This window comes from Falco naumanni, chromosome 13 (assembly GCF_017639655.2).
Source record: "Falco naumanni isolate bFalNau1 chromosome 13, bFalNau1.pat, whole genome shotgun sequence".
Taxonomy (NCBI): Eukaryota; Metazoa; Chordata; class Aves; order Falconiformes; family Falconidae; genus Falco; species Falco naumanni.
Window position 1 is genome coordinate 21,027,753 of NC_054066.1, and position 8,546 is coordinate 21,036,298.

The window sequence follows — 8,546 nt, forward strand, 5'->3', positions numbered from 1 at the left end:
GCATACAATAAAACAAAGAAACAAACAAACCTATTCTGTAGCCATTTAAAATCTTTCCTCATAAGTCTTCTGAGCTGTTAAACATGGAATACATCACACAGTTGGATCCAAGCTAAGAATGAACAGTTTTTGGTGGAACTAGGTCTCATGAAATCTCATGCAATTCACTCAGAATGGATGCAATGAAAACAAACTATAAGGAAAAATCATGTAGGACCATTTTTGCTATACTTCACTACATATAGAAGGCAGAACAGTAAGTAAAGATCCTTAGCGATAGCTATGTAACATCACTTTTGTCCCTTAACTGTAGTTTCAGTAATAATTACATCATTAATTTTCAGAGATACATCTTCTCCTGCTAGACAACTACATTTGTTTAAGAACAGTCAGAAGTAACAGAAATAGCATCTGGCTTTCTCCCTTTGATCTCTGTTTCTACATGAGTAACTAACTTCTGCTGTACATTAAAAAGAACACACAGAAGGGGCAACCACTTGAACTACCATTACCATTATGATATTTTTCAGGCAAACACACTTCAGCTACTTCTAATGATTATGTCCTTAATAATCTAACTTTGGAAAAAAATAACAGAAGTCTCCATTTCTAAAACTTTTCAGTAATAAACAGTGCTTCAGCGTGCCAGCAACTTACATAGAAAATATCCAGTGAGAATCCCATTAGATAAAACTGATTAAGAAGTTTTATTTCAGAAATGATCCAACAGTAACATTAAGGCTTTTATAAATATGTATTTTTATCACTGTACTACAGTGGCTTCCAGAATTTTCTGAGATCAGGACTTCTGTCAGGCAACATATAAACTCATAGTTAGATATAGCATTAAACAGTCTAAAAGTAGAAATTTAGGGTAGAAAGATAATGGGTTTAATATAAGAAATTATTTTTCAGTTCAGTGATTATGGTACAGGAGAATCAGGATGAAAATAAAAGAAAATTTATTCAAAGCCATTGTCAAGAAATGCATTAAGAAGCAGGACAGCAAGCTGTGACTACAACTACAGAACTAAACATGAACACCACAAACAGAATGGAGTAGTTAATAGAGATATTTTAAAGAGAACTAATTCCAAAGGAAAAGACATTGATGTCAGAGGAATAAAGGAGTGATATAGGAAGAAGTTGAGGTGATACATTTTCACTAATATTCCTAGATTGGATTAATTTATTTTAGTTAATTGCTGTTGTATATTGCATATAATTCCTGCATTTGTTTGGGCAACCCTAACATCTCACGTGCATTCTTTACACTATTATATTCACAACATCCTGAGGAAACTATCACTTTCCTATTTCTCTTCTTTTTCATGTGGAGAAACTAAAAAAAAAAATAAAATAAGAAATCCCAGTGGCACAACCACTACTTACTTAAATGGATCGAGAGCTCCCCCGGAGTTGTTCAAGGTCATACCCAAAATCTGTGCTATAGTAAAGAACTGGGTATCACTTTCGGAGTACTCAGCTCACACCTTAGTAGCTGACCTTATCTCTTTTCCATAGCTAATGGCTCCCCTTAAAAAATTTTCTAGTAACACCTTCAGCTTAGATGGCTGAATGGAAAAAATCATGGTTATTTGGCTGAGAAGAAAAACAACCAAAACCCAGCAATAACCTGCACTATAGCTCTACTGCCTCTGCATACCTTACTGTCATGATTTCTCTTGTTAAGAGATTCTCGTTCCCTCCCAGAATTGCTGAGTGTTGTAAATGATAAAGCAGTTTAGTAAAAGTAATTTCTTCTACTGGATCTGGAGGAGCTGGGGCTGGTACTGCATTTGCTTCAGTCTTCCAATGCAGCTAATTGATAGTCCACTTCATAAAAGGTAAAAGCATGGCATGAAATAACTGTATAAAGTGGCAGAAATAATTAAAAGGTGTGCATTCAGAATTATGAGTAATGGATCTTTGAATCACTGTTTGTTGTTTGAACTTCAAACCATCTTAAAAAATTACTAATTCCCAGAAAACTGAAACTTGATGGTGGTAAGACTGCACATTAGTATGACATCACGTAACAGGGTCTTAATCTAAAAATCTCAGATTTACCTCTGTGGGGTTTGCATTAAGGGCTATGCCCTTAGGCAATAGTACAACCAGTACCATCAGAAAGTTCAGCTCTGCAGGTGACAGGATCTGCATAAACTGATACTTCTATAGACCCAGAGTCTCTTCAGTTGATCTCTAACAAAGCCAAATACTATTGAAATTCCAAGCATGCATAAATAAGGCATTTTTAGAGATATCCTTCCCACTTGAGGTTACAATTTCATTCATAGGATTTAGGGCCAGAAGGAACCTGTATGATCATCTAGTCTGACCTCCTGCATTACAAAGTCTGCAGAATTAGAAGTGGGCAGTACTCCTGTTTAAAATATAGCATATACCTTGCTGCTGTGATTATGCATGAAAAGTAACAAAATCAAGATGTAAAGTCACAGAAAAGAGCGGTATTATTATTCACTACAGCATTGCACATATACAGAAGAAAAAGAAATCATAGACTGAGAGTGCTAGTGCATTAATTCTTACTTTTTAGTTTATCAACTTCTTATGTAAGAGTAGTGCTGGAGAACCGTCTGGAAAAACAAGTGTTTCATAGAACTGTTACATAACATTGCAGAATAGGATATTGTAAATAATTAATCTAAATGAAAGAACTGGAGGATCTTTTGGCAGGGATTAAACATAAAAAGGACAATGACTGGCCTCTATCTTTTTTTGGGGAAAAAAATAATCCAAAGACATCCACAGTGACAGCAGAACCTCAGAATTTTCTTAGGGCTTTTAATGATTTCTAAGTTTTAAAGATAAAGTTACTGTCTTTCAAAGGTCTTTCCCAACCTAAATGATTCCATGATTCCAATATGTACAAAAGAAATTAGGAATAGTTATGTAATTGTTCCTAGTACCTCTTGTAAAAGGACAATTGATTATGGTATTTCAAGCCCAGTAGTTTTCACTTTTAGCTTCAGATATATGTATATGTATCTGTGCCTCAAAATGGATGTTTCAATTAAAATTATCACCTCATCTCAAGCACAATTATATAAATCTTCAGATTAAATCCAAGAACATCACTGATAATTTACTGCAACACGGTAAACTGAAATGTAAAGGAGATATTGAAACACATTTAAAAAATTAATAAGGTTCTACCTGGCTAGATAAAGTTACTGCATAAAGCATCACTTCATATTCATCAGAAGTAAGTTGTCATCCACCATCACAAAGCAGTTTTATTTTCCTAAGCCATCAAAAACTATAAATAATGAAAATCATCCCTGTAAACAAAAAGTGAGAACTTCCTCACAACACTTTTTTCCGGGTTAATTTAGTTTTGAATCCTTTATTGTAAAAGTTTTACTGGTTAAACAGATCATGAAATGGGAAAAAAAAGAAATTCAGAAAGTTGCTTAGAGCTATACACCAAAGCCATCTCTGGCCACAGCCTATCAGCACGCTACCTGAGCACAGGGAATCTGGCCCACATTTCTGCTTATCTTTACAAGGTTTCCCTGAATCACCAGCTTTGCTATCACAAGAACTCCTGCAGAGCTTTTTCCACAGACTATAGCTACTGCGGAAGCGATATTCTCACCTTATATTCAGACCCATTCAGCCAGTATTCCTGCATTTCTGGCGAGGGGGCAGGGGAAGATAGGTACTCGGCTGCAGACCAACGGTAACATCATGTTGCTCTGTATTTACTTCTTAGGGCATAACATAAACAGCACAGGCAAAACGTTCTCTCACTGTGAAGTTACTGAAGCTATAGAGCAGGGATGTTTAAAGGTGTCTGAGGAACATTAATGATGCCATCCCCACCACAATTAAAATCCTGAACACTACATTATTGCAAAGGTTCTGCAGTCAAAATACACAGTAGGAAGCAAGTACAGTTTTTGGATGTTTTAATCTATTGCATATTGACTGCTAGGGAATCTTCCTGTTTCAGGGCAGGGGAGAAAAATCCATCTTCTATTCTAAAAGCCTATGTTAAACATTTATTTTAAATAAAGGTAAGTATTGGGTTTCATGCTTCCTCACAAAACCACAAGCCTTTCTAGTTATTTCATACATCAGGTAAAAGTTCTCTCATTTTCAAAGCTCTTAATTTGCCTTTTTTTTTTTTTTTTCCAGTGATGTAAGCAGTTGATCCCAAATAGTTCCTTCCACTTTTATGGAATCTTCAGGAATATTTCCTTCTATGACTCAGAAGCCTTCTCTGCACCTTCTTCCTTTTGCAACTATTTGCTTGTATCTGTGCTTCACTGACTCTGTAATTACACATCTTAGCTGAAAATAATTCCTCTCTTTTCTAACATTTTTCTTAGCTCTATTAGTGAGAAGAGTGGTTTGCTGACTGTTATGCACAATTCTCTTTCCCACTGTATTTAACTCCAATTTGTTCTGGAATCCAGTATGTAAAAAAATGCTATGAAGAATTGTGTATGCTGTGCATACACAAATGGGTTGTGCAAATTATGGGGATTACTCACAAAAGAACAAGATTACAGGGGAATCTCTGGTAGTTAAAGGGAAGCGTTAGGTACTTAAGACCACAAGTCTCCATTAGACCTCAACAGGATTTGTATTTCTAACCCTTTGGTGGGGTTTTGTTTTGTTTTAAATATAGGACTAGTAATAAACAACCAGCACTTCATTATACTATAGCATTACACAAAATTCATAATTGAGGTTCAGTACCTTGAAGTAAAATAGTGTTACAAGAAAATATTCACATCAGAAATTTACACTAAAAAATAAATTGAAAGAAATGAAGCTTCTGAATATACTGAAGTTTAGAATTAAAGACAACAACAAAGGAGTCTCTCTGACCATATGAGTAACACTGTCTTCCTGTCTTCCCTTTTACCTTCATTTCATAATATAGTTGTAGTGTTACAGTTACATAGAGCTAATTTTGGTGAGCAGTTTAGTTGTGGGTTTGTTTTTTTTTAAACTGCTCTACACAGTTTGAAGACACTAATCATGAGTAGCACTTTGGATTTGCTTTAAAAATTGTAAAGCAGAATTTCATAACTATACACACAGTGCATGCTCTTAGAAACTAATGATAAGGATACATAAATTTCAGTAATATTTTATCTTTGAAATATATATCATCTAGAAATCTGTAGCGTGTCCTAACAAACAATTTAGGTATATCTTACTGTACCTGTCTCTAGCCCTGTTGACATTACCCTAAAAAATTCCAGTGGCTTTTGTTCATTTTCAGCTAAGACCCAAGTGTAATACTTTCACTAACACAAATTTTTTCTTTTCAAAGCCAGCTATGGAAAATATTAACTCCTATTGCACCTATGTTTCTATCTGGAGAATGCCAAATTTCATGGATCTGGAAGTCTTGCATACACAACAGAATATTAGCTCTATAATTAATTTTATATGCATGAAAACATAAATACAAATGGGTACGCATTTTATCATCTCTTTCTTTCCTTTAATGAAGACTGTGATTCCATGAGATGAAGGAAGAAAATTCTCTTTTCTGCTGACTCACTGTAATGGTAGTAGAGGTCCAGTGGTTGAAGTGATGCAGAAGAAAAATTGGCTGCTTGTCTCTATTTTGCATGGTACTAAATATACTAAATATTGCACCAGCATGCACCACTCAAAGGACTCAAAATTTCATCTCTGAAATAAAGACACACAAGAGTTTATAACCTCTGCTGCTTTTGAAATTTTCCCACTATGAGAAGACTTGATAGTGAGGCTATCTGGTTTTCAAATTCATTATTATTAAGCATATCATGGAGAAACCATTTTCAAGGGAAGGTGGTAGCTGGCATTATTTGAAAGTAAAAATCATCATCATAATCCCTAATTAAAGATTAATAACCAAGGAGGAACATATATAACATTTTGCAAGAAAGCTTTGGAGATGCTCTACTTCCCCTGTTAAGGACTTCCCCCGTTAAGTTTCCACTCACCAAACATAGTTTTATCATGTTCTAAGAGTTCTTGATGGTCTCTCTCACCCTCTTTCTTTGAAGGCCAGGAATTCATTCAGTCAAAATTGTTTTGCACTTCTAGCAACAAATAGAACCATTCAAATAGTGTGAATTGTTGCTTAACCTGCTAACAACTGCAGCCAATAAAAAAATGAGACACTAAACTACAGACTGACAAGTTACATTCTTTTTTCCAGTGCCATGACATGTTCCAAAGTAGACCAGAGCTGGTGCAGACATGCTCCTTTCAACTCAAGATGTTTTTTACATAATTTTTTCAATTTGTCATTGCCATGCATCATTGCCATGCACTAATTTTTGCAAGTCTTTACCTAAAATCATGTTCCTATTTGCTCAGTGTTTTCAATTCCAGGCACAGTCACTAGTCTTACTTTATACTCCATGGGCTGCATACAACTGTGTCTCCACAAGGTATTTTAGTCTATGGCAGCTAATAATGCTGCCTCTTCACTTAGCTCCAGATATAGTATGGAGTTGTATTCTAAATCATTACAATATTATCAAACATACCAAAGTTAAAAATGCCTTTATATTTCCCAAACCAGTTGCAACTAAAAATAATAATAATTTGGCAGTGATTACAATTGTTTTGGTAACATAATCTAGACTTTTCAATACTTACTAGTCCTGAAAAAAATTTTACAGAGCACCTTTTGTTCATTTGCTCATCCCCCACTTTGCATTCTAGTATTCAGTCATATTGTTGTAAGACGTCTCTAAAAATTATCTGCAACCTCTCTAGTGCCATAATACAGATAATCCACCAGTCCCCTCCATGACCTGCAGAAACAAAAGCAAACACCTTTCCATGCTGCATACTAGTGTGCATTTTTGCCATCTCAAGTGAATGCATCTTTGATAAGGCTTTCAGTAGAGTTGCAGTGAGCGGTATTTCTAAGTGCCATTTGATGAAGAGTCTGATCCTGGTTGGTTACAATAAAATATAATCCGAAATAGAGGTTTAGAACCGAAGCATATTTTTAACTTCCTGACATGTGCAGCATTGTCTGCTATTGAGGAATTCTCCTCTTGCCAAAGTGATGAGCAGACAAGGCAACACTAATGCTACTCCTTGCTTTGCTCAGTGGGAGGTAATGCAAAATCAGCGCAGTAGCAAATATTAATAGTGTGGTGCTCCTTTTCCCTTCCCTCCCCCATCTCAGTTTCAGAGTTGGAAAGTGATAACATACAGGACAGACGACATTCTTCTTCAAGCAAAAGGAACGAAGAAAAATCACTTGGTAAGTGATCGCTAGGAAAACAGAATTTACTAAAAATGCACTAGGCTGATGGTAAATAACTAACATCTGTATTCAGTACAGTGCTGAGCAGCTGCAGCCAGTGACATGACCTGTTATATCAACACAGGACCAAATCCATCTCTGTTATACTGATGTCACTGTGGGTCCTCTAAATTTATAGCTGGTGTTTCTCTAGCTCTATAGTGATGATATCAACATATCAGTTCATTGACGCTGCACTTACTATGATGCACTTATTAAGTATGGGTATATTTAGCATCAGAGACAACCGAAAGTACTGTATACTTACTGACATATGAAACACAGTAAATTAATTTCCCAGTTAGAACAGCTGCAAGTTTAAAGCTTCTGTTTCTTTGAGTACCTTTGATGAAATAATGTTACAAAGGACATAGACATTTTAATTACTCAAAAACGTGTAAATTAACTGTTGCAAAAATTGATTATGTAGGTATGGGAATTTAATTATACTCAAGATATCTTCAGAGATTTTATTTTGTGGTATTTCTTCATTTTCAAACAAAAACATTTATCACCACATACCTATTCATCTAACATAGATTGTCTTTAACTCTGAAGACTGTATTACAGGAACAACACAGATTAAAAGTAAATATTTTGAAGTATACGCAGCTCATGAATTCACAGCAAAATCATCTTCATAAATGTTGGTGGTGAACTGCAATCCATTAATAGGTAAGACCAAACTCACAACTTAACTAGACATTATTAATAGCATATTACAGTTTGTACAGCAGTAGCTGTATGACAAAACAGTCCCTTTACCCATATTATGAACTGACTCTCTTTTTATGGAAAACAAATGCTGGCATGATGTATATATAACATACATGCTTCCCCCAAAAAGGAGATGATGCAGAATTACAAAGTTTGAATGCAAAAATATTCAAAATGCATTTTCTGGGTACCTGATTTATAGAAACTGATGTATAAAAGGAGGCTTACTGATTACTGAGAAAGTAACATACTGATTACTGAGAATTGGCATTATGTCCAGTTATGCAAAGGAAAATGGGAAACACAGACCTGCAGATAACAGTCTCTAAACCCAACTGACCCAGCACATTTAATACAATTTATATCCCATGATGTTTGTTTCACTAACTTCTATTAAAATGTTTGCTCAGTTAGCCTACCTGTAGCTGAAGCAGCTGTTACCTTCCCTAGATTTTGTAGTTTAAATCAAGATAATTTTCACTTGCACAGCAATTAATAAAAAAAAAAAAAGCTGTCAGCACACTTG

The 8,546-nt window shown here is 35.1% G+C and overlaps 1 protein-coding gene across 6 annotated transcripts in view; it reads right to left on the bottom strand.

Annotated features, from left to right (window-relative positions):
- Nucleotides 1-3,918: 3,918 nt before the first annotated feature.
- FXR1 (FMR1 autosomal homolog 1) overlaps nucleotides 3,919-8,546 on the bottom strand; it is a 57,626-nt gene continuing 52,998 nt past the window's right edge. For 3 of the 6 annotated variants that reach the window (XR_005830604.1, XR_005830600.1, XR_005830601.1), the window contains one exon: nucleotides 3,919-8,546. This exon is cut by the window's right edge. The gene's annotated coding sequence lies outside the window, so the exon portion shown is untranslated. The other 3 variants (XR_005830602.1, XR_005830603.1, XR_005830605.1) reach the window with 3 other exon arrangements.